The 26,140-nt window shown below is 46.4% G+C and overlaps 1 pseudogene; it reads left to right on the top strand.

The window, feature by feature from the left end:
- The first annotated feature begins 14,909 nt into the window (after positions 1-14,909).
- LOC126540812 (uncharacterized) lies at positions 14,910-26,140 on the top strand (annotated as a pseudogene).

Below are 26,140 nucleotides of genomic sequence, written 5' to 3'. Positions count from 1 at the left end.
ACAACACTTTTTGCAGAACACTAACGTGTTAGTCATTTTGGCAAAAGGGAACTCCGAATCTTCTTACAGTGCATGAGTAAGCTGAATACTGAGTCAAAGCTAAACGTGCAACAAAATTGTCTTTCAGAATTTCGAAGCTTTGCAAAGTTACATTTTGCCATCGAAAATAAAGTGCTAGGAATACATCTAATAAAAAACTTGTACGACGATGTATACAGGTGAACCTCTGTCATACGTGTGCAAGACGGCAACATGACAAGCTTAACAACGAAGCAGACATGCTTATTGGTTAACTCCGAGAAAGTGGGCAGAGCTGTCGCCAATTTGGCGTCTGGAGCCACACGATGAGATGCGCTGTGAGCATCTAGCTCGTTTAGCAACAGATAGAAACAAGCCAATGTGTAACACAGCCTTGTTGCGAGCTGTCCTCTTTACGATATTCTCCGGCTCACGCCTACAGCTTTGGCTAAATTGTTTGCTAATTGATCTGACAAACATTCAAAACCGCGGTGTTTGGGTATATATAAATTGCATGGTGGACAAAAACTATTATGGACAATGCTGTCTGTATAATAGTATATTTCAATAAAAGTCGACCGGCCGAACGACCTTCCTAACGAGATCAGTCCCATGGAGAAAAAAATCGCGGTTTCTATGCGAAGCTAGAGGTTCAGCAGACATTCCGACAGGTTGGGCTAAATGCTTGTGGAATATTTGTAGGGGGATTTATTGGACACAAATTGGGTACATGACAGGAGACGAGTGAGCAAATTGCTAGTTTCTACAATGAAGGAGGAGTAGGCCGACTGCTGAATCGCGGGCCAGCAGTTGTCGACTCCTCAGTTGGGGCCTCAGCAGTTGTGGCCAGTATTTGTCGACAACTACGAAACTCACGAGACAAGCAGTGCACGGATGTGGCGCCCTCACAAAACGATATTTTTGTATCACGACTCGATCGCCTGGAAACAATGCACAGATATATCACGACGTTTGCGGTATTTGCTGCCTGAATAAGGAAGAAAGCCCACGCCGTAAATTGTGAAGAAAGCAGACACGGTGCCAGAGAATGGCACTGACCGTACTTCCAAAGCTAATCCTGTGTATTTATTTATTTATATTATTTACGGTCCGGACCAATAGCATTAAAGAGGGGAGTGGCTACATCAAGAACAAAGAAGAAACGTACAGTGGTGCAAGGTGGTTAGTAGCACAGAAATAGATAGATCTCAGTTATACAATGTTATGTAAGTGATTAGCATATTTAATTACGTAAGAAATGGGCATGGACGACGACAGGCTGCTACTAAAATGGATAACAAGATTTTTGTAGGATGAAGCAGGGTTTAGAGGGAGATTATCAACGTACTAAGGAGGAGGCTGGTTAGAAGTTCTAGACACACCCAGGCATTTTCATATTTTTTTTATGTTTAATTCCAATTACCATGATTGGCACCTAGTAAAAATAGCGTTAACGTCGGCTTGAACAGAAGAGATGTCACTGTTGCATATTATTTGCCTGAAGATTGCGCAATCATCTGCGAATAAGTGAACGTTAGAGAAAACGCAAGAGGGTAGATCATTTATGTAAATTAAGAAACGGGATGGGACCAAGTGCCTGCCCTTGATGCACGCCGGACTCTACTCTGCTTGGCTGCGAGTTAGAGTCATTAGTAAAGACAAACTGTGAACGGTTCGAAAGAAGGCACTCAAGCCATGCAAACAATCTGGAATCAATGTTAATTCGATGCAGCTTTAACATTAGAAGAGTACGGCATACTTGGTCAAACGCTTTCGGAAAACCAAAACATATAAAGTCGGCAGTTGAAGAGTGGTCAAGGATGACGTTTAGCTTATGCGTAAATAATACCCGTTGCGTTGAAGATTAATGTGTCTGGCCGAAACCATCTTGCGATGGTGAAGAAAATGAATAAGTTTCGAGAAAGCTAGAAAGATTTGAAGCAGTTATATATTTGAGCATCTAACATGGTATCGGCATGAGCGGAATAGGGCGGTAGTTATACGGAGAACGCTTGTCGCCTGATTTATGGAGTGGCATGACTTTTGCGACCTTCTATTCGGCAGTCAAACAACACATGTCTAGCGACTGCTGGAGTATCATTGCTAGAAAAATGGAAAAGGAACACCTGGCGCTTTTGAAAAATATCGCGTTGATTAAATTGTGTCCTTGGGTGCTATGCAGGATGCGCCGAGTGTCTCGTTCACCCGAGTTTTACCCGAGTTTGCTAGACGGCAGTCAGTGAACGGAGATAGCGTGAAACGCGCAAAGGCTGCAGGCAAAAAAATATGCAGACAAAAAGCCGCGTATGACAACATGAGCGCACCCTGCGCGGCACGCTGCTTCCACGTTTCAAGCGCTGACGGCTGCACAACGAAACGCGCCAGCGCCGCGTATTGTTATCAACGAATTATCGCAACTTAGCAATACCGTGACTGTCCCGCTGTCTATCTGCACACTTGCCGTGAGCCGCTTGCCACGCCTTTCCCGGGCGCGTCAAAGGCGTGCCTCCCCTTTCGGCAACTATCTTTCTATCCTCCATCGAATGCGAACAGGGTACATGCGGCGCATTCTTGCACCTACGCTTTCGCTCAAACGAATACGTTAAAATACAACAAATAAAATAACGAACTTTCTTATTTCTTTAAGTGTCTGTTTTTCGTTTTGAACGCTAGAAATTTCTGATGACAAACGGAGATCGAGCAAATTGTTAACTTTTGCACTTCTTGCCCGGAGTGGCGACAGTGAGGCGAAAGCTTAGAAGCGGATACATTGAAACGGGTCGCACGCACGAGGCGGTTCATACGGTGAGAAGTCGCCTAGGGGCGCTACAGTACTATTCTCTAAAATTTCAATGATCACCACTCTTTCTCTATTAGGGGAATAGAAACGCAGCGCCGTGGTACGGCTGTTCATCGCAGGCGCTTTACCAACTAAAAACGACACACTAGTCATAAATACGGGAGCAACGGCTGTCGCTGCAAAATGGCGGTCCGTAGTGCCCGTAGTGACGCAGTTTAGTGAAAATGTACCAGTTTATCATTGTGCGCGAAGTCTCGGCGATGCATTGCGAAGAAGTGCGTGCTTCCCATCGACACGATTCATCGCTTGTCATCGCTTGCCCAGTGAAAGTGCCGCTGAGCGCATGTACGCAGTATTTGAGTGTTTTGTGCGCACCAAGGTGCTTGCGGATTACTTATGCTGGAGCCAGCAGCGATCGCAGAAGGATATCGTAATGACACCGCAGCAGTCGCATTTTGGCAGGTGAGGGCTCTTGTGTGCGGTTATGAAATGAGACTTCGAACTGAGGAAGGTGTTGGAACTGTTGAATGCGCAGTGCTTGTGATGAAGAAATGCCATTGCACTGGGTCTAGAAGAGCGAGCGATTCTCGGACGCTGATCGTGTTTACGACGTTGTGGCTCCGATACATCACCGATGACAGAGCAGCCATCTGAAACTTCTGCTGCGATACGCACTCCTCAGCGCATCGACGCCTTGCAAGCAGCTACAGTGACGTGCCGATAATTATTTACTGTGCGCTACGTCGCCACAATGCAGGCAATGAAACCGTGTTGTGGGGCCATCTCAGCCCGAGAAGATATATGCATAGGCCAGCGACAGTCAACGCTTTGTTTTTGATAATAGTGCGCAGTACATCACCGATGACAGTGTGTTGTGCGTGTCTTATGTCGGTGGTGAATATTGTTGATGCCTCTCAGCTCGGCACCGCGTTGCTGCTGCCGAAAGTTGGGCGTGGCCCAACCGTGGTGGGTGCGCGCACAAGAGTTACATGCCTCGCGCTGGGCGTGACCTCTGGCTTTGATTGACAGGCGAACTCGTGCTAAACTCGTACATCGCGAAACCCCCTCCGAGTTCAACTCGGGAACATGGCGGCGGCAGCAGCAGCCTGTGTTATTGCAGCCAGCGGCAGCAAGCGTCAGTATGACCGTGTGGACCCGTTCGCGTACATGACCGCCGTGGAGTTTCAGCGTCATTTTGGCTTGTCGAGGACATCAGTGCGCTGGCTGTGTGACGTGCTAGGCGAAGACTCTCGTCTGTGGAGACAGCGTGGCGGGCTTCATTCGCTCACCGTTGAAGAGCAAGTCCTCTGCGCCCTCCGTTCTACGGGACTGGGAGTTTTCAGGGAAGCGTCGGCGCCGAGCGTTACATTGGACGTCATCAAACTACTGTGAGCCTCTGTGTCAGAGATGTCTGATGCGCTTATTGATGCGGCAGTGCGGAAGTGGTGGCTGGCTTTCCCGAAGACTGCGGCTGAGTGGGCATTTGTAAAAGAACGCGTCTTACTTCGCGGAAACATTACGAACGTAGTCGGGTGTGTCGACGGAACGTACGTAGCAATTAAGGTGCCTTAAATGTCAGCGTTACTGTGATTAGCATTGAAGCAATGTCTAGACGCACCATATTGCCAAATTTGTCACTTCTGTGTAGCCGACTTAAATTTTGTGTTACCGACGTCACACATGTGGCAGCCTATGATACTGACTTTTTCGCTGGTTGCGGACTTTTTACCGATTGTTCTACTTGTCTATCAGGGTGCCTTCCAAATGGCTCACTTTTTGGAGAAAGAGGTTAATGAAGTATAAATAGATAAATGGATATCACGAATTGTGTGAAGTACCCTGTGAATGCTAATGTCATAAAGAACTTGGGGGTTCTCTATGAGGTTACTTAGTACTTAGTACAAGTTACTTAGTATGCATAATGCTGAATTTTGGCCATGCGTCATCTATCGGCCGCACTATGAAACAGCAAGGCATTGCACAATTCGTTGCAGTGCGAGATGCGGATGTCGCGCCAAGCCGGTTGTGCCTATGCATTTATGGCAAAATGAAAATGCATTGAGAATCTTAGTGTGCTGGCTTGCATGAAGAAAATACTTCAGAGTGTTTGCTGTGTTCACTGTTGGTGCATGTGCCAGTGGTTCAGTGTATTTTCTTTTGGGGGGGGGGGGGGAACAGCGTTATTCTGTATGGACAAATCGTATATTTTCGTCTCATAATGGGGCTCTTCAGCAGTAGAACAATGCAGATCCAATGCTCTGCAGAACTCAGTGTGCGTGAAGATGACGTGAACCACCAAGGCAAAATTACGTATCGGGAGAAATGTGGTGCAGATGCCAATGAAAAGTGGGTCTTAACCCGCCATGATAAAAATAAAGATTGCAGAGCGAATAGACCTTTTGTACAGCTTTAGAGCAATGATTACACAAACTGTGACATGCTGAAACGTGTAAAAGCTTGCCGCAATGCCAAAGTAGGATGAGCGATATGCAGCATATTTTGGAATTGAACATGTCTTGTAAATGCTATTTTTATTGTAAGCCTCAAGCCTCGCTGTCACGCCTTTCCCTCTGGCACTCCCTTTACTGAAACGCAGCACTGTCTTTTTTATTGGTGTCATGATGATGATGGTAACGGCAGCAGTAAGGCTGGTTAATGCTTGCCCCTTTGATTCCTGCGAGTTTAGTGGTACAGAATATGGCACGTGCATACACCTGTGCAGCAAAATTTTATGCTTGCGGTGATTGGTTGGAGAGCTAATTCGTGTTGGGACATTTCAAAGATGTGCGCCATTGTGGTTTAATAACTAGATCATTGGTGAGGTTGAAGACTCGTTGTATCGGTATAGAAGCTTGAAGCTGAATTGCACCACAATTCGACGGGACACAAAGAAGAGAAATACACACAGCAGAACGCTCTGCTGTGCGTGTTACTCTTCTTTGTGTGCCGTCGAATTGTTGCGCGATGCAACTTCAAATAGAGCATTGGGCCTCTTTGGTGCAGGACCGAGGAAGTGTAAGCTATTCGACACCATGCCAGTGCCTTGCCACACAATTATGGAAGTCTGACGGTTTGCAAACAAAGCTTTGCTTTCAAATCCACCTGCTCATGTAATACAAGCACTGATTGAAAGAACCATCATACAAGAATAATGGTGAAATGAATGGCATTTGAAAATATGTATGTTGACACTAATGACATAATAGGTGCCACAGCGAACTCAACAATTGTACTGGGCAGAGCACTTTGTTTCCTATGTGAAGCACAAGCTTTCATTACATGCTGTGCAGATAACCAAGCTCAGTTTGTTTTAACGTGGTACACAACATTCACTGTAATCTGTTTTTGATTCTAAAGTGCCAAACACCACCTCTTTTTCAAGGATGTCATGGGAATATTTGGCGAGAACTGTTTACAACCCCTCTTAATGGAAGTGTGGCCAGCCAGCTTTGCTTGGGTGCCTTTATAGATTTCTGTTCCTGATCATTCTGTGCTATCAAGTTGCTAAAGTCTATGCAACCAGTGCAAGGCATTACGTGATTCTATAGTCGGATACAACTTTAGGAGGCCGCAGAATCTGCACTTCAACGGCAGGTGAACACAAGCCTGCACCAATGGGCACACACTCTACACTGACGTCGTGCCGCTGGACGCACTAATACCCGCTCATTGGAGAGGGACTATTTCTTCAGACGTGGAGGCAATCGGCTGCTGTGCTTTGGTCATCTGGGCGGGGCCTCTCCTGTCTTGTGAAGTTGTATCCGACTAGAGGATGCCGCTTTTCATACAACACAAAAGGACAAAGTGTACAATTATTTGGCCTATGAAATGGATACATCACAAGTGAGCTATGCATGGGCTCAAGCTGTGTGAAAATTAATACATGCAAATATATGACATTGTAAAGAATATGTGGTATCGAACATGCATGTAATGGCACATTTAAATCGGGGAGTGTTGCATTCATGTGCACAGTCTATAGGTGATAGCATTATTAAGGTCATGCCGTTTCCTGTCTTTTCATTGTGAAATACACACACCGTTCATCTTGTGGCTAATCAACACCCACTGTATTCTTGCACATAGAAAGAACAAACAGCACAATGACGTATATGCTGCATTAGTGTCTTTTTCGTTTACACGGTCCAGGTTGTCCTACGTGTTTGCCCATTTTGAAGAGACATCAAGTGCATGCTACAAGTGTCCCAATATGCACAGCACAATGTTTACTGCAGTAATTTTATTCATGCTCTTCAATAATAAACAAATAATAAACTGAAAGCTCCTTTATAAGGTGTGTTCTGGGGGCTCGACTGGAAACCAGTGAGTGCACTGATCCTACTGTTGCAGAGCAGCCCTCTGGACCTTGCCACACTCTCAAGAGCATGTGCCTGGCGCTCGCCTACTGCCACCAGGCGGTTGACTGCCTCCAGTAGCAGAATGTTTTGCTGCAAAAAAAGTGGATTGTTGGAATGAATCAACCGCATAGAAACCATTATTTACAAATAAAAATTCTCATTGCACTATTGGTACTAACTGCCCTTAACTGTGGAAGCCTTTAGTGTATGCATAATAAAACACTTTGTCGGGACAACATTGCTTTATTTTTCATAACGGGTTGTTTTTTCAGAGCCAATTGTAATGTTTATTAGTGTGCCAGCAGCTGAGGTGTCCTCGCAGCTTCACGAGTCTCTACTATCAGCACCACAAACCAATTTTTGTTCACTGCAAAACCAATGTCGCTCCGTACAATCCCGTCTTATGTGAGCTGATTGCGTCCTATGCCTACAAACATCATATTTTTGTCCCATTACGCAATTTTCTACCATCCTCGGCTGCAGTTCTCTCTCCTTGACATCCATTCTGTCACGCTTATGTAATCACCTGTTATAAATTGGCAACAAGTGATTGAAGACGTGCATGGCCTGCCCACCGATTCCATTTTTTTTTTCTTAATCTCAGCTAGCATATCAGTTGCCACGGTTTACTACGCCACTGTCTTCCTGCCTTAATGCTATCTCCAACAATTTTTTTTACTTCGCTTTCTGCACAGTCCTCGACTTCTCAAGTTTCTTTGTTAACCTCCAGGTTTATGTCCCATATTGCATAACCGGTAGAATGCAACGATTCTAAACATTTTTCAATGATATCGGTAACGTGGTGATCTCGATTCGGGAATGCCTCCCATGTGCTGTTCAACCCACGAAATTTTTGTATAGGTTTCCTGCTTTATATCAGTACCTGCTATTGATATTTCACCTGGATAAAGATACTCTTCCATAGATTCCGCGGGCTGAATGTCACTGATGAATTTCTGTTATATCACTAAGTTAGTGAAGGTTTCCTTTATCTTTTCCATATTTTCGCGGGCCCACGTACATGTAAAAGCACGAAAACTCATTGGCTCTCAATGCCTTTTTTAAACTGCTGGACATTCAGTTCATTACTACGAAAGTGACTTAATCCGTGCACTATTATTATGCTAAATATGAAACAGTAGAAATATACTTATCTGCAGTTTGTCGATGCCTCCGTCACTGTGTTGGTTGCGAGATTCATCGTCTGCACCACCTCCTTGTCGCATCGTAGCTGTATCGGCTGTCTTCCTTTTGTACACACTATGCAATATTCGTGACGCTCGCAGTCACGCAGAGGGGAGGAACTCAGCGCACTCACAGAAGCAGCACCGGATAAGTTGTTTGTTCAGGATTGTGCCGTCAACAGTAGGTACGCGTTGCGATCTGTAAAATCGCCTAAGCTATTCGCAGTCTTTCGGGGTGCACGGAAAGATTGCTCACGGAGGAACAGAACTATCCAAGAAATAGTGGTCATCGTCGAGCCTGATCACTACGTCGCGCACTGCAAGCTCGTTGTACGAGTTTGTTTACACTGGGCCTCTTCGATGTTTAGCCGCCATGCTCGCCCGATGAATGTATGTGACGACGCCACCACAGCGTTCCCTCGTGGTATAATGCGAAGCGTACTAAATTACAAATTAGTCGAATACACATTCAGTGTACATCTTGTAAGCTTTAATATGCTTTTAAACCACGTTAAACTAACTAATAATATTGTATTAAATGCATTTGTTTTATAACTCGCTTGTGCGTGCAATGCACTCGGTGGAACGACAAACAAGTAAAAGAAGGCGCGACCCTGCACCGACGGTATGATCACGTGAGCCCCAGTTTGTCGACCGCCCAGAAGGCAAGGCCCAAGGAATGATAGCCATCCAGAGTGAATCTAGATAAACCAATGAAACTGGAGGCATGTCGAAAGATAAACTGTGTCTCGGTACCATTTGTGCTTTGATCTTGGGGTGTCGCCAGAGCTCGTGAAGATCCCGAGTTTCGCCAAACTCGGCGCATCCTGCATAGCACCCCTGTAGCCGAATTGGTTTCAGTGATGAAATAATAGATTCGACGCCTTCCGGTTCACCGATTATGGGAAACATTGCTTCATAATCATAGTCGTGCGTGGATGGAAGAGTAATGTCTGTGGTTAATGAAACGTTGGGCATGAAAATATTAGGTATGGACGCACAATCGTTAGTTGGAATAACATTGCCAGAAATGTCAATCAAGGTTATCATGTCATCCGCCTTGAGCTTAACCACGCCACAGATTTTTTTGCTGTTGGTTTGAAGCATTGATGGCAAGCTGTTACCAAGAAAGTGATTCTTGGCTTGTTTAAGTGCGGTTACATACTCATCGTCCGCCAGTATGTATTTGGTCGACCGCGTTATGCTAGATAACCGTTTGGCTGATTTATGCAATCGTTTTTTTTTTTTATTAGACAGGCGCTTGAGACGGATGTTATACTATGGGGCGTTTTGGTTACATGTGAGGGTGCGCAGTGGGATGCATTTGTTTGTTAGTTCAGCAATTTTTGCAGCAAACGTATACCAGTTGGTCTGAACACTATGGCAGCCGAAGTCATTCAAAAAACTCGTCTAGAAAAACAGACAATTCGGCGTTTGTGGCTTCAAAATTTCCTTTGCGTAGTTTCTAAAAAATTGAGTTTTATACTGGTTTTTAGTCGAAATATATTTATGTCAAACGAAAGTGCCGAATGGTCGCTCAAGCCGGGTACATACGTGATGTCGGAAACAAGATCAGCCCCCGATGTTAATACAAAGTTAAGTGTGTTCGTTTGGTAACAAGTTGTGATAGGGGAAAAAAGAGAGCACATGTGCAATAACTTATCGGTTAATGTAAAAAAAAAAACTAAGTGCTTTTCCACTCTGTGAAGAAGGATGACCAGAGAAGCTGTGTATGTGGGTCCCTTAATGGCGAACTGCACCTCCGCGCCGGGTCGGCCCGGCATTGCACTATCTTCGGGATCGGCCGACGTATGGGGACTGCTTAACATCTGCTTCACCTCCGCCGCGGATCGGCCCGCCATTCCACTATCACCGGAATCGGCCCACATATAGGGAGTGCTTGCTTCCCCTCCGCCGAGGGTCGGCCTGGCATTCCGCTATCTTCGGGATCGGCCCAACTATGGGGAGTGCTTAACGCCTGCTTCACGTCCACCGCGGGTCGGCCCGGCATCGCCTCATCTCCGGGATCGGCCCACGTATGGGGAGTTCTTTTGCTTAGCACGCCAACAAGGACACACAAATTTCCTTGGACGGTAGTGGTACACAGCTTCGCTGTAAAAATGGTGTAAAGTTGGAAGTTCAGCGTTCCATATTCGGTAGATTAATATCGGCAAGCAAAACTTAAGGTAATGTAGGATGACGAGATGGTCACAATGCTAATGATATCATGCACCTCGTTTACGAAGTAAGATAAATAAGTGTGTGGCGGGGGGGCGAAGACGGGCGCGGCGGCAACTAACACCAATTATTAGCTTCCGGCGGTTTAGTTCAATGATGGCCCAAAGCGTTTCGAGGTTAGTATTGACGTGAGAGCACGCCGCCTCCCTGACGCATTGTTCAGTCTCAACGATACAGTGAAGAATGGTGCGCTGTTTGAGAAAATTCGTTATCTTGAATCGGTGAATGCAGGCACGTTTCCTCAAGCACTAAAATGTAAGCATTGCAAGTATCTAAAGCAGATGTTAAGGAAGCACGCTTATGCATGATGCTTCGAATATTAGTAAAGAACACTAATAATACATGATTCTGCTCCACTTTCCCTCACGTTTTCCTAAGTGGACACGTGTTCAGAATGTGCATGCTGGCTGCTATCTCGTGGTTCGTAAGCGCATTCTCGGTAATAGTGTCTGTTGCCGGTTCATATACGAACTGTTTTGCAGCGAAGCTGTTAAGGGCTAGTTCCCGCAGGATCGTGTCCATGTGTAGAAACAAAACTTCCCATACGTAGGCCGATCCCGAAGATAGTGCGATGCCGGGCCGAGCCGCGGCGGAGGTGCAGTTCGCCATTAAGGGGCCCACATAGACAGCTTCGCTGATCATCTTTCTTCACAGAGCGGAAGGGCAGAGTTTATTCATTATTAGTTGGGTGTACCTTAACGGGAAAGCGCATCGCTGCTAGCTTTTAGCGGACTCAATTGGTTTTTTACGAACATGGCGGCTTGCGGGCGAAAACTCTTCGGAAATCGAAATAACATTTTCTCTCAGCTTTGCGCTTGCGGAAAGTACTTTGTCTTTTGTTTTCGTGCGAGTGAATTTAACAGCGATTGGCGACACTTACTGGGCCTGTAGTGACCAATACGATTAGCGCTTTCGATTGCTGTGTCGGGAGGTGGTCAATTTCGTCGGTTAGTGCTTCTCTTATGCGCGATTCGGACTCTTCGCATGATTCGCAAGAGTCACGGATGCCGTGAAAAATGAGGGTATTGCGCCGCGATTTGTACTCGCATTCGTCATCGCGCAATCGGAAAGAGTCAAGCCGAGTTGTTTGCGCTTCTGCCGAAGCCTGAATTCCAATAATTTCATCATCAAGATGAAAGGAAATGCCCTCTTTTAGACAAATGCGAGCAAGAAGGGGGAAACATGTTAGGCGCAAAATGGTTTTTTTTTTTATTTATATGCGAAAGAGGCATATTCCTGTATAAGCTTCACCATGTGCAGACTTCGATGTATTGTGCTCTCTGTAATATCTTTGAGACAGAAATTAAGCGACGATTACGACATTCCTCAATACGAAATTTGAGCTCAGCGCTGTGCGTTTTTCATATCGCGATATGTTGGCTGGCGCGGACAATCTGTCTCGTACGGCACGTTGCAAACGCGTGTAAATGCAGCGCGACGTCCTCGCTAGTCGGGAGATCGCAAGAGGCAGCGCGTGGGTGATGTGCGGGATCGCTTCACGGCAGGGTCCGCAACCAGACCTCCGCTAACGCAGAGCTTTGTTTTCATATATCGGTGAACAGAAGACGCGCGATACTCTGGCGCCATCTCGTAGCCATCGCCGCTACAGAGCGGCACCACGCTTTTCTTCTCACGCGTTCGCCATGCCCTCCTCCTCCACTTTCCACCTCATGCTTGCACTGCAGCTTCCTCCTCCACTTTTCTCCTCGCGCTCTGTTCGCTTTTAATCCACTGCTGCGCTCCGCGTTTGTTCTTTCATCGTTGGCTGTGGTTGTTCGCTCGGTTACACCGACAACGCTGATGCCGAGGCACGCCTATGCTCAAAGCAGGAACGGGCGCTTTAAGCTGCGCTCTAATAGCGCGAACATGTTTCCGCGATGAAGCCCAAATAAATGTAAAATATGTACACTCACAGAGTATCGATAGTCCACACAGTGCCGCATTGATTACAGGTATTCGCCATTAGGGAGCCTCTTCGATCGTCCTGCGCGATATGGAACTTCTTCTTCTTAATCTTCTTGAAGGGACACTAAAGGTTACTATGAAGTCAAGTCAAAGTGATAAAGCAATCTAGAACGTCTAAGGCGTCAATATAATCGCGAACAGAGCTTTAGTAACCCAGAAAGTGAGGTAAATGCATGACACGATTTGAGACCCCCCAGCGGCATTCCGGTACTAGCCCGACGACGAAGGCACTCCTCATCATGATTTATGTCAATAGTACTCAACTACTCGTATTAAAAAGATCATTTCATTAGGTTATAAGACGGAAGAAAGTGCTACTTGTCTACTTCTGTTCGATTCTAAGAAAAAATAACATTTTGACGTTACCCTTCAGTAGTATGGGTGGTCGAAAGGTTTCGTTTTCGCTCGACTCTGCGCCGCGCGCGCTTTGGAGTTTCGGTTGTTTCGTTATCGCGTCTTGCTGCGCTGGTTCTGCTGGCTCGCGAAACTTGCACTTGGAACAAGCAGCGACAATGCCACGTCCATGTGATGTCGTGGGATGCGCGAACGGTCCGCGGAACTTGGCCAAGGGCAATTGCAGCGGCGAATCCGACGTTACTTATCACTGTGTGCCAACGAGTGAACCTCTCCGTTCGAAGTGGTTAAGTGCCATACCCCTGCCACAGCGCGTTGGCAGAGCTGAAAAATGGCATAGTATGCTCGCTGCACTTTCGTCCCGAGGATTGCGAGTTCAACGCCGACTTACTGGAGTCGCGTGGAGTGCCTTTCAAAGCAATGCTTTCCCGTAGCGCTGTTCCGTCGGTCTTGCCTGCATTCTCCGAAGCGCAAGAACAACTGCAGGTCGAAGATGAGTGCGGCATTTGGTTTTCACGAAGGAAAAGCTGCAAATGTGCGAATATGTACAGCCATGACATACAGCTGCGGTCGTAGTAGTACGCAACGACGCCGACAGCGCGTGCCCTCAGCAGCAGGTCACGTTCATCAGTGCTTAAATCGCTGAAGTCGAGCCAGCATCGCGAGCCAATGTGTCGTTGTCAGGGTCGTCCATTGCAACGAGCGTCAAAGTTGGCGTTATAAAATAAAGAACCAGCTTATCGTCGCGCGCTTTCCCTTCCGCTAGCCACCATAGTTCCGCTTTCGCGCTGTTATCGGCTCTGTCTTCGCTCTGTTTCTGGCCGTGCGTTTGCGTTTTGCGCAGAAAAGCCATAGCGCCGTCTGTGGGCGCCGTTTTACTCACCGACGGCCAACGTCGCTATGAGACCTTGACGTCACCACTCCTCGATCGGAGGGCGGGCGATTTGAACAGCGTTAGTGGTACGCGGACGCTTTAGAACGCATTTTCTCTTAAAAAATTGGAGGACGCTTAAGCTTCGCCTTCTAGAGTGGAACGCGATAGCGTTATCGCACCCCGTTCGCACCGCCAAGTGGTGTAACACCCGTCGACCCGTCAAGGGCTGTAAGACAATGCGCTACGGCGCAGCGATCACTTATGAGGCGCCCCGCGTCGGACTTTGCACGCACCAATTACGCGGTGAGCGCCGAGCAACACAGCGTTCGGCGCGGCAACGAAACGTGCGCCTGAGAAAGCGGAACGAACGAAAGAACTCGGTGTCTCGGAGGGACAAATGATCTACGCGAGCCAAACGTCGTGGTCAGCACGGACAGTCGGGCCGCGACACGCCATGAAGGCGGACGCGATCATGGAGCTGACGCCTCGATGGGATCGTCCTCTGTCTCGCTTGGGAGCACCACGCAGACGCATGACTCCTCGGAAGCAGCTCGGCACACATCGCAGGGGACGCTTTCCCATCAGACGCGCTACGGCGCAGCGATCACGGCAGAGGCGTCCAGCATCGGACGCTACACCTAGGAATCGCGCTGTGAGCGGAAAGAGGAGCCGTGTCGCCTAAACACGAGGGTTCGAGTGACGCACGCTGGAAGTTGGAATGTGAGAGAGCGAGAAAACTTATTAAGCAAGGGTATTGGGGGCATCCTATGGCATCCTCGCACCGGTCCGCGCACGGCCTGAAGGGGAGAAGCGGGCGAGTGGCGCGCCACGTGTCTGGGCAGCGCCGCACATTGCGAGGAGGGGGTCTTCTGTGTTTGCCGCAAGATGGCTCTGCGTGTGCGCAGAGCGCAGCAGAACTGTAACGGAAACGTACTTCGCTACTCGTGTAACTGCGACTTTTGTAATTTACATGCTCATAATTACCGATATACACTGCAGTATAACTTTCTACGGCACGTTTGTAAGGCAACACCGCATTCACTAGAGGCGCTTTTGTCCCGCTTACAATCATCGAACTCGTGGTTCAGAAGGGGCTTGTTCGAACGGCCACGTTTGCGATGAGCTCTGCTGGAAACAGCGCATCGGCCCTTGGCCGAGGATCACACCCACCGTCATCTACCGATTCCCGTAATTATAAAGTCGTTCTTCCTCGTCTACCGACTGGCAACACCGTCCTCAATTCAGTTTTCCTGCATGCTGACCTGGCAGGGCGGCCATATCGAGCCCCGGACTTTCGCGATGCTCTCCTTTCAGTGCTAAATGCAACTGACATACTCGGCGCTGGACAATACCAGATGAGCCATTTGTGGTTGGTGACATGTGTTAATAGCATCGCGAAGCAGAAATTTCTCGACAAAGGCGAGTTGTTGGTGAAGGGCCTCAAGTGCCTTGTCATTGACCCGGAATGAAAGAATATCAAGATGAAGCTTCTTTGGCTTCCCCCACAACTCGAACAGAGACGGATATAGCACAGTGCAGTCCATCACGAGAGAAATGTGGCGGTGTGACGGCATGGAGAGCTGGCAAATGACTAAACGAGACGTAGCGTTCACATTGAAAGATGGCGTTTCTGCCAGTAATCTGCCACATCTGTTGAGCATACCCGTAAAAAAATCACTGTTGATTAACCATTGATATATTGTTGGGGAATTGTTGAAACAACGGACTTCAACAAATTTTCAAGAGCAATTGAGTTCACTCAACCCTTGCACAACAATATTACCGTTGCGTGTTCTCAATAAACAATTTATTGGGTAATTTGTGTTGATTTTTCTAGTTTTTTTTTTGTTGTGTAGCAGTTGAGTCCAGTACACAAGAATTAGGACTCGCATATGAAGACTTTCCAAAAATGTATTGGGAAGCGTTCCAACCTCATTCCTGTCACTTTGCGGCAGGTAGGTTCTTCTTTCGCATCGCTTTCATTAAAAGAAAATAATGTGTGACCGATGGGGTGGAATCGAACGTCGGCCGTCGAGCCCGGTACACTAACCAATAGGCCACGAGCGCGCGCATACTCCTCTCATTCGAAAGCCAGTAAGCTCTCAGAAGCTTGACGCGTGCGCCGTGTGCCACTTCCTCATGCTGTCGCTACAGATGGCGCTTTGAAGCGCCTATCTCCGGGACCGCCCCACTTTCGTAGCCGTTTTCGCTACGTAAAAACTGAAACGTTAGACTAGATTCATGACCGCCCAAGTTCATAACGATTTATTTCTTCGCCGGTGTACAAATTCCATCGTCGTTTTAACATACACTAGATGACATAGCCATTGGTGCGATCCGAAATGAGCACGTTTCGGGGAGCAGAAGAATGTGAAATTCACTTGCAAACACGGTGACTGCGCGCATGTGGAGTTCCCCAACAGTAGACACGGTGGCAGCGCGGCCGGCGATAAGACAGGCGCGGACACGCGACGACGCTACCTTGGAGCATCGGACGCGCTGTGGGAACCGTAGTATGCAAGCGCGCACACGCTACAAACATACACATGTGATGTCTTCGAATTTCCTGCGACGTACCCTCTGTCCGTAAAGCAAATATAGTTTTTTATCCAATGTCCGTGGTACTAGAGATCAAAGAACGAACGCGCTTTGTGATGGCAATGCGCAGCCGCTATAACCATTGACTTCAAAGAGCTTTGGATTCAGCAACGGCCGCAACAGTATCACAGCTAATCGCTGTATCTGCGGCTGCTCCCGACTCTCGCATTGCAAGAAGCACGCGATTTATTTGAGCCTCGCCGAACTGTCGTCCTCTCATCTCCCACGCCTGCAGGTCTCGTATGTTCAGTCAAATAGAACAACACCAAAGGGAAATGAAAGAAATACAGGTACCGGACTCTAATCATACCTTACATGGCACTTCGTCATCTGCAAAGGCGCGGCAAACTATTTTGAAAGCGTTACTTTTGTAAAAATAGCTAAATTAGTAGTAATTGTTATTTCTAGGTGGCGCTACAAACGTCAAGGTAGCATTCGTGTGTGTGTGTGTGTGTGTGTGTGTGTGTGTGTATGTGTGTGTGTGTGTGTGTGTGTGTGTGTGTGTGTGTGTGTGTGCGTGCGCGTGCGTGCGGGCGCGCATGCGGTTGCAACCGTCGTAGCTTCGTTTTGCGCACACTTTTGCAACAGTACACATAGTAACCGCTAGTTTCGTAGTCGCATTGTTTGGTCGTAGTTTTTATTGTTTACGCTACAAATTAGGTTGTTCTTAAAGATTTATGAAGGTTAGTGGATGAGAAATTATTGCTCATTATTTAGTGGCTATTTAGTGCCGTTATCTTGTGTTTGAAAGGTTTTTATAACTCAATACGATAGTGAAGCTGTGAACGGCTTTCGGACTCAGTTACTTGGTTGCAGTTGTTCGCGCAGTTGTGCGGTGGTTCACGCCTCGTGCTTTTTGATGAAAGTATTTTTTTTTTCTTTTCGGACATCATGACGCACATTTTAGTGAAATGCTTTAACGACGATAAGTGGGACGTTTATCTTTTGAAGTCGTTGGCTCACCCAGCTACTAGTCTTCGACTGATGTGCGAGCCTGGTTGTTTTGATGAGTTGCGCGGCAGAGGTCATGATGCCTGTTCGAGCGAAGGCACCCCGAAACAGTCGCAGCCGAACTTTTGCAGATAGGTAAGTAATCTCGTTTTCTTGAGCACGTAGCCTTTTTATCTATTTTGACATTGACAAGCGTGACACCGTTCACTTTCTTCAAGCAAACCGCATGCCCCGGAGCAAAAGTGCGCGATACTAACTCGCTGCCGCCGTCACTTCGTTTGAAACAATGGTAGGCGAAGAGGCAGCGGCGCCCTGCGTGCGTAAAATTGCATTGCTTCATTTGTTCCTGTCTAATAACGTTTCCCTAATTTGTATGAGAGAACACAACATAAGGATCGGCTTCTCTGCGCAGTGATAATATTGTACAGTGGCCCGTCATCTTTCATAGGGGCTCACGTGGGCCGTCTAAGCGCTTGTTATCGCGTTTCGATACGTGAGAGGCGCGTTGTCTTTCAAGGTATTTAGGCAGGCTCTACGAGCTTAGGAGAACCGCGACAAATGATTGTGCAGCAGGTGTGCAGCTCTACTACGCTTGTACCACACTCGTACCGGAAGGCAGTGTTGCACTTCACGCTTACGCATTTCGTAACTATGGCGGCCGCCGTGGCAATTTGGGGCTCGAGGTCGTGAATACGATCCCTGCAGCGGCCGCATTCCAAAGGAGCGGAATGCAAAAACGCTCGTGCAATTCGCATTGTATGCACGTAAAAATTTCCAGGAAGTCAAAATTAATACGGAGTCCACAACTATGACCTGCCTCATAATCAGATCGTTAGTTTGGCACGCAGGACATCAGAATTTTTTTTTTAATCCGTGGTGGGTCATCGTATACCATACGGTTAGTGTGATCACCTTTTATGCCGTGGCTGTTAAGCGCGCCTCGATTTAGGTTGCGGCTAATGATGCGGCGCACCGCAAAATATATTTCGCCTCTTTGAGATTCGCGGAGAACGGCCAACCGATTAGTCACAGCTTCCGCGCGGTGACTGTACACGCATACACAACGCAAATGAACAGAGGTGTGGTGACGATGTCGCCAAAGAACACAGCCTCCGACGGGCTCGCCTTATCGCCTATCACCGCCAAAACTACCGCAGTAAGCATCTTTATCTAACGCGGCGGGTTGCCGTTGAAGGCGTGCGGTACAATTTTAATAGGCGATAACCGAAACATGCCACCGTTCTCTGCTGCCTCTTTGAGCTGGACCGATCCGAATGTGCGTTGCTTGCAGACGCGGAAGGAGCGCCACTCGGCGTGTTGTCACCTCGAGCACCGTTTGCGCGGTGAAAAATGACGCGTGCATGAAGCTAGCTCACTGCGCAGACGCTACCGCGCAAAACGCGCAAGGGCGTGTACACGACGTTCTGCACACAAATTGCGTGGGATGATCGGAGACACGCCGGAGCGGCTCGCTTCAAAGAAGCGGTGCATCTTCTCACTCGTACAGGCACGCTCACGCTCGCATCGCTCTCGGCGTATCATTAGGTCATTCCTGCTGCTGCACTTCTACCCAAAAATTCGATATCTGCTTGGTATCGGCTATGCACTGTCGCGTGGTCTTTGGTTCTGCGAGAGCCGGGAATATTTTTCCCCGCTGTGAAACATCGCTGTGCGTGTTTTAGCTAACATTTGCCGTAGCAACCCATTTCTTTTCTAGACAGCACTCGTAAAGAGTCGCAAATTTTTACTTGCCAGTAGAGTGCGTACTTCTATTTTGTGCCTAGTTATGTGCAGTGTGTGGCAGATTCTGAATCCGCGTAATCTCATTTTCTGTCCGCATTCCCTTCTCGCAGGTTACGCATTCCGCAAATACCCAGATGCTAAAGTGTTCTACGTCAAAAGCAGCTTGGCGTCGTGCAAGAGACACCCGTTGATATGTGGCTGATTCACTAGCAAGCTCGCATCTCTATTGCCACTCTCCATCAAGTGGGATTTTTAACTATTTCTTGTGCTGCTGTGTGGTGTACTAGCTGCCGCATGGACGCTGTGAAGGCTTACTTTCGATTTGCTCTGGCTTGGGAGGGATTTCCTTTTGCTTGCGAGAATGTTTACCAGCCTAACCAAGTGATACGTGCGTCCTGGAAACAGCAGCGCGAACAGAGGCGGACGACGAACGACGAAATAGGTAGGAGCACACACGAGCGCAAGTTTATTTTTGAAGACAGAGGTAATAAAGACGCTGGTCAACTTGACAAAGGTAATGAGCCGTGCATGCGTGGTAGAAACAGCCACGAGCGACAAGAAAAAAAATATGAAAAAGTCATGTCGTAGAATAAACGTGCGTGAAAAAGGAGAACTATCGGACAAATCTTTCGAAAAAGCAAAATATTTGTCCGATGAGTGATACTACCCAACGAGAAATACTCTTAAGAACTGCGTCTTCCAGACTAAGGGCAACAGATAACTTGGTTATGCATTTGTTTCGTTTGCGATCAATAAATATTGCTTCTGGAACTCCTCTGGTGTTGAGGTATAGAGCAGAAAGAACGGTTGTTTCATCACTAAGACCAGAACACAAGAGGACTTATGGAATAATTATTTATTGATCACGAAGAAAAATTCACAAGCAAGATTTCTGTGACCCTTAGTGGGAAAGAGTTGCTGCAGTATTTCTCGTTAATATCACTTCTTACAGGACAAACCTTTCAGTTTTCATGTGTTTTTTTTTAACGCACATGTTTGTTCTACAGGACATGTCTTTCGCTCCTTTTTTGTTGTGCCGGGCCGTTTCTGCTGCACATCCACGGCTTTTTCTTTGTGAAGTTGGCCAATGTGTTTAAAATCTTTGTTGTTTTGACGAATAAACTTCTAGTTGAGTCAGCGTTCATGTGTGTTCCTACCTTAATTCATCCTTCTCGTCTCTGTTTGGGTGGTTGTCAAATATAAATGCACACCGATTTGGCGAAGTGTCCATAGAATTGATACATGAAATATTTGCGCTGTTTATTTCAGGAAGAACGCTATAGGGTCTTTCTCCTCTGTTTTTAACACTGATGTACATTCTTCTAGTTCAACTTCAAGGAGTCCTCTGAGGTAGCCAATAAGAGTGATGGTAACTTCATTTGTGTAAGATTTATGAATTTCATCCATTCAAGGCATGACATGTCACATGCCTCTAAGTATGAAAGCTCAAGCTCACACTCTAAGCTCAAGTTTTCGGTTCTCATGACGCTGCTTTGTACTGTGCTGCATTCTCCAGGCGCAGGAACCTTCCTTTATGCAGTCAGTGCATGTGTTCTTTTTGTATATATTGGAGAAAAAATTGTCTTGAGCTTAAATATGCATGCATATCACGTGTAATTTTTTTTCAACATGGGTGCCGTATATCCCTTCGTCTTTGTTACTGCTTTGTCCCAATTCTTATGCAACATTTATGTATTTTATGCAATAAAATTCTGGTAGCATTTTAATAACATTTTACCTGCGCAAATGAGGTCATTGGTTTTTCGTATACGCATTTGCGTTTTTCACTGTCTCACCGATGTGGCTGTGCAGTCATTGAAACCTTTTCCAATCCTTTATGACTATTTCTGGGGTACTTGATACTGCAAGGGCAGGTGACCATCTATTTGGCACTTTGGAATTGTGTTAGCCCTGTGTTACTACCAATTTTCTGGGCTAAATAATTATTTTTTCTCTTATTGTTCAATGTTTTAGCTTTGCCTTATCTCTTTATTGAATGAGGTACCACTTAGTTGCTGTGTATAGTGAAAAAGGCCCCAATAAGTGCTCTAATTAGCTTTGTGCAAGTCCAGAAAAATTTACTGAAAATGAGCTCACTAAATTGAGGAAATACCACCAACAAACTCTTCTGTACCTCAATTTAACATATACAAATGGTGTACTGTTCTTGCAAACCTGGCTCGTCAGAAACATGATTCAGGTGTTCACCATGCCCGACAACTTTCTATATGATGTCTCATCAATTAATAGCTTAGTTGAGTGATGTTATTTTATAAAATAATTGGTCAACCGGAAAATATATACATCTCGAAGACAAAAAGCTCAGACAAGTCTACTTTGGCACTTCATTAAATTTTAATCGCGGTGAAAGACGTGTGCTTAAGCTTATATATATTTACGTGAAGTCATTTGTTTCAAGTCTGTTATTTTGCCTTCTCACAGTCAGCCGTAACTGTTCCTGTGATGGATTAGTATGCGAAACATTTTAATGTAACGTATTCAGATGTCTTGTGTGTATTCACACGCAAGCAGCTTCAAGTGTTCATGTGTTCAAAGTTGGTTGTTAAAAGGGTATGCTTAAGCCCAGCCTTTTGAGTCGCTTTGCCTTCTAGTCATAAACATAAGTCGCAAGGGAAGACCACAATGATCGTTTGGTTTAATTCATATGTATAGGTTTTTCAGATGTATTTACACTGTTAAGAGTGCTGTAGGTACTAGCCCAGGTTCCCAGTGCTCCAGGTTCGATGTAGTGGTGGCTTATGTACTGTAATAATGTTTCATGGGCACGCATCTTTAGTGTAAATAAAGGTACTTCAAATTGATCAGTCTCTCGTTTGCTTTTGTTTGTGTTTGTGAAAGTTATGAGCAGGAACCGGGGCATGCAAGTGTGAATAGCAAAGCAATTTCATTATATGAAGAAAAATCCACTAGCCCAACGAAATCTCAATAATATTTCAATGGCCACTTCTGAAATCTCAATGCCATCTCAACTGGGCCACAATGTACTTTTCAGTACTGTGACAACAATAACTCAACAACAGGTCAACACAACTACCACAAGGTCATTTCAAAGCAGCATCAATGGTAACCCAACAACCATTCAACAAAATGAACACAACGAGCCGTCTATGCGCAATGGAATTTCAATGGTAACTTAACAATTATTCAACATTGAGACCCCAATGGTGTTTCAATTAAATTTCAGTAACCAATATTCAAGACCACTCAACAGTCAGCCCAACAATTCTCCAACGCAATTTCCACAATTCCTCAATGAAAAACTCAACATTGACCAATAATAATTCAATGCCTTCTCAATAATTATTTTTGTACGGGTATACGGCCACCTAGGCACGTACCCAGGGGGGGGCACGGGGGGGCCCGGGCCGCCCCGCCCCCCCGAAATGAAGTGGCACACCCCCCCTCTCCACCCACGCCACCACTCCTTACACATTCCTAAAGCGCCGCCAGATCAATGTTGAGATTTGGCAGCTGTTCATCGGTCAGCATTATGCTGCCTTTTTCACTCCTTTTAGATGGCGGTAGTTATCGGCATATCTTGCAATGTGAAGGACAGTTTTCTCATAGATTCCGCACCCGCGCGATTAACTCGAGATGCATTCAGTTGTCACCATCTATTCAACCGTCACGCGCATAGCTGTTGCTTTTGTTAGTTCAACCTTCTTTGTTTAGGCTGATCCTGGGACCAGGAGAGGGATGCGGCTGTTACTCAGCTGGTCTGTACTCTCATGGAACGAGTTGCGGCCGGAGAAAACGCCAATTGCGTTTAACTTATCCCTTTGCGTCATTATTTCCTTGAGTTACGGCTCGCCGCGACGCTGGCAGATGCCTGGAACCATATACACGTGATATGGGTTAGATAAGGTGGGAAATAAAATAATGTGAAAGAGCGTCCATCATGAAACCCTGCAATAACCCTTAAACCCATAAGCAAGATGACTGTCGCCCGTTACCTCGTCTGTTTTTCCCTAATTGTATAGCACTTTTCGTGCAAAATTGGCAACGGGAAACAAAAATCGCAAGGAGTTGAGAAATTAAGCGATCTACTAAGGGAGAGAGCCAAGGCAACTACCAAACTGCTAGCAAAAGCGAATAATAAAAAAGTTAACCGTTGTTTATGAGAATATTTATGGATCAACATCTTTTTGTTTAAAAAGGAAGTAGAGAAAATGCCGCCGGAAGTGGAGAACAATTACTTGTTTTGAATGACGCTACTGCAGTTATCGGTCGAACCGCCTCACCTAGCCACCTCTCTGCTGTGCTTATGTGGGTGTTTTCCTAACCTTTCGCGGTGAGCGCAGTACGTCTAGAATCGCAGAGTCCTGCGCCCTACGCGGTTGTATGGGACTGGCGGCCGCACAAAGTTACGCAATTCGCGGAACTGTCAAAACTGATCAACAAGGCGAAAATAACTGATATTCTAAACTATAACATGAGAAAGACTGAAGAAGCCGTAAAAAATGAACGCAGCCTGAAATCAGTAAAAAAGAAACCTGGCATAGGACAAACCATGATGTATGCACTAAAAGATAAGAAGGATAATATCATTTAGCAATCTGGAAGATATAGTAAAAGCAGCGGAAAAATTCTAAGCTGACCTGTATACAGTACCCAGAGGGAGTCACGATACCTCACTCAGAAACAGTAATGAACAGGATACAGAAACTCTCCTATAACTAGCGATGAGGTCAGAAGGGCCCTGAAGGACATGAAACGATGAAAAGCAGGAGGAGAAGGTGGAATAACAGTCGATTTAATCAAAGATGGAGGAGACACAATGCTTGGAAAACTGGCGGCTCTTTATACGAAGTGTCTATCGACTGCAAGAGTCCCAGAAAACTGGAAGAATGCAGACATTATACTAATCCACAAAAAAGGAGACGTTAAAGAATTGAAAAATAATAGGCCCATTAGCTTGCTCCCAGTATTATGTAAAATATTTACCAAAATAATCTCCAATAGAATAAGGGCAACACTGGATTTTGTCAACCAAGGGAACAGGCTGACTTCAGGAAGAGATAGTGTACAATGGATCACATCCATGTCATCAATCAGGTTATCGCGAAATCTGCAGAGTACAATAAGCCTCTCTATGTGGCTTATATAGATTACGAAAAGGCATTTGATTCTGTAGAGATACCAGCAATCGTAGAGGCACTACGTAATCAAGGAGTATAGAACGCTTACGTAAAAAGTTTGGAAAATATTGCTACATGCGTGTGGTATTTGTTTGTTTGAACGAGGCTCGTAGGCGCCATCACTCCAGAAAAGAGGAGGAAGAACTAACTGTGCTCGCGCTGTGAATCTAACCGGTCAGCACTGCAACCGTTGTTGTAAATATAATCTGTAAATAGTTTCTCGTCTTACTGACTCGTCCTTCGCGTAAGAATATCTACAGAGGTTCTACAGCTACCTTAATTCTACACAAGAAAAGCAGGGAGATACCTATAGAGAAAGGGGTGAGACAGGGAGACACAATTTCTCCAAAGCTATTCACTGCGTGCTTAGAAGAATTCAAGCTATTAAACTGGGAAGGCTTAGGAGTAAAGATCGACGGCAAATATCTCAGCAACCTTCGGTTTGCCGATGACATTGTTCTATTCAACAATAATGCAGACGAGTTACAACAAATGATTGGAGACCTTAACAGAGAGAGTCTAAGAGTGGGGTTGAATATTAATATGCAGAAGATGAAGATAATGATAAATAGCCGGGCAAAGGAACAAGAGATCAGGATCGCCAGTCGACCACTAGAGACTGTGAAGGAGTACGTTTACCTAGGTCAATTAATCACAGAGTACCCTGATCATGAGATGGAAATTCACAGAATAAAAATAGGTTGGATTGCATACGGCAGACATTGCCAGCTCCTGACTGGAAGCTTGACATTATTATTGAAAAGTAAGATGTGCAATCAGTGCATTTTGCCAGTGCTGACATATGGGGCAGAGACTTGAGAGTAAGTTAAAGACCGCGCAAAGAGCGATCGAACGAAGATTGCTAGGCATAACGTTAAGAGAGAAAGAGAGCGGTTTGGATCAGAGAGCGAACGGGTATAGACGATATTCTAATTGACATCAAGAGGAAAAAATGTAGCTGGGCAGGTCATGTAATGTGCCGGTTAGATAACCGTTGGACCATTAGGGTTACAGAATTGGTACCAAGAGAAGGGAAACGCAATCGAGGACGGCAAAACACTAGGTGGAGCGATGAAAGAAGGAAATTCGCGGGCGCTAGTTGGAATCGGTTGGCGCAGGACAGGGGTAACTGGAGATCGCAGGGAGAGGCCTGCGTCCTGCAGTGGACATAAAACAGGCTGATGATGATGATGGTGGAGGTGGTGCCCCCCCCCCCCCCCCCCCCCGAAAAACAATCCTGGGTATGTGCCTGCGGCCACCAGTGCCTTATCTTGGTACCTGGCCGACCACCACTTTGCCTCCGGTGCAACAGAGTTGGGCATATCCGGCGACAATGTCGAACACCACGCTGCAGTAACTGTCACCGCTACGGTCACCCTGCAGATGCATGCGTCGGAACCTACGCTGACAAGCTTCGTGGAAATAGACCAGCTGAGGATGATACCATCACCGATCATCTCATGGACGTGAGCGAAGTTATGGATGCAACTGGAGAAACACTCCCTGAGACTCATCGACAAGAACAGATTAAGCCGTCATCGGCTGACATTAGCCTCAGCCAGAAGCCTGCGAGCGAGGATGAGACTAAGGCGCCTGATGACGAACCAACTGTGTCATGGGCCGAATTGCCACCAGTTCAAGATCGCCCACCGTCAGTGGAATCTGGGTCGATGTGCGAGGCCGCTAAGAAGCGTCCAGCGCCATCTGACAATCCATCGCCCTCGGGAAAAGAGGCTCGCGTTCCCAAGGTGTCAAAGTTGACAAAACCGCTCCGGCGAACGCCTACTCCTGCAGATGTCCCTTGTGTTAACGTGCACCAGAAGGTCCATAGTGCATCACCTCATCAAGAAGGGAGTGGTGCACCTCTGGAGCAGTGTTTAGACGCTGCACCTACATAG

Source organism: Dermacentor andersoni, chromosome 2 (genome assembly GCF_023375885.2).
Source record: "Dermacentor andersoni chromosome 2, qqDerAnde1_hic_scaffold, whole genome shotgun sequence".
Classification (NCBI taxonomy): Eukaryota; Metazoa; Arthropoda; class Arachnida; order Ixodida; family Ixodidae; genus Dermacentor; species Dermacentor andersoni.
Note: the sequence above shows the minus strand (reverse complement) of the source record. Positions and strands in the feature narration are given on the sequence as shown.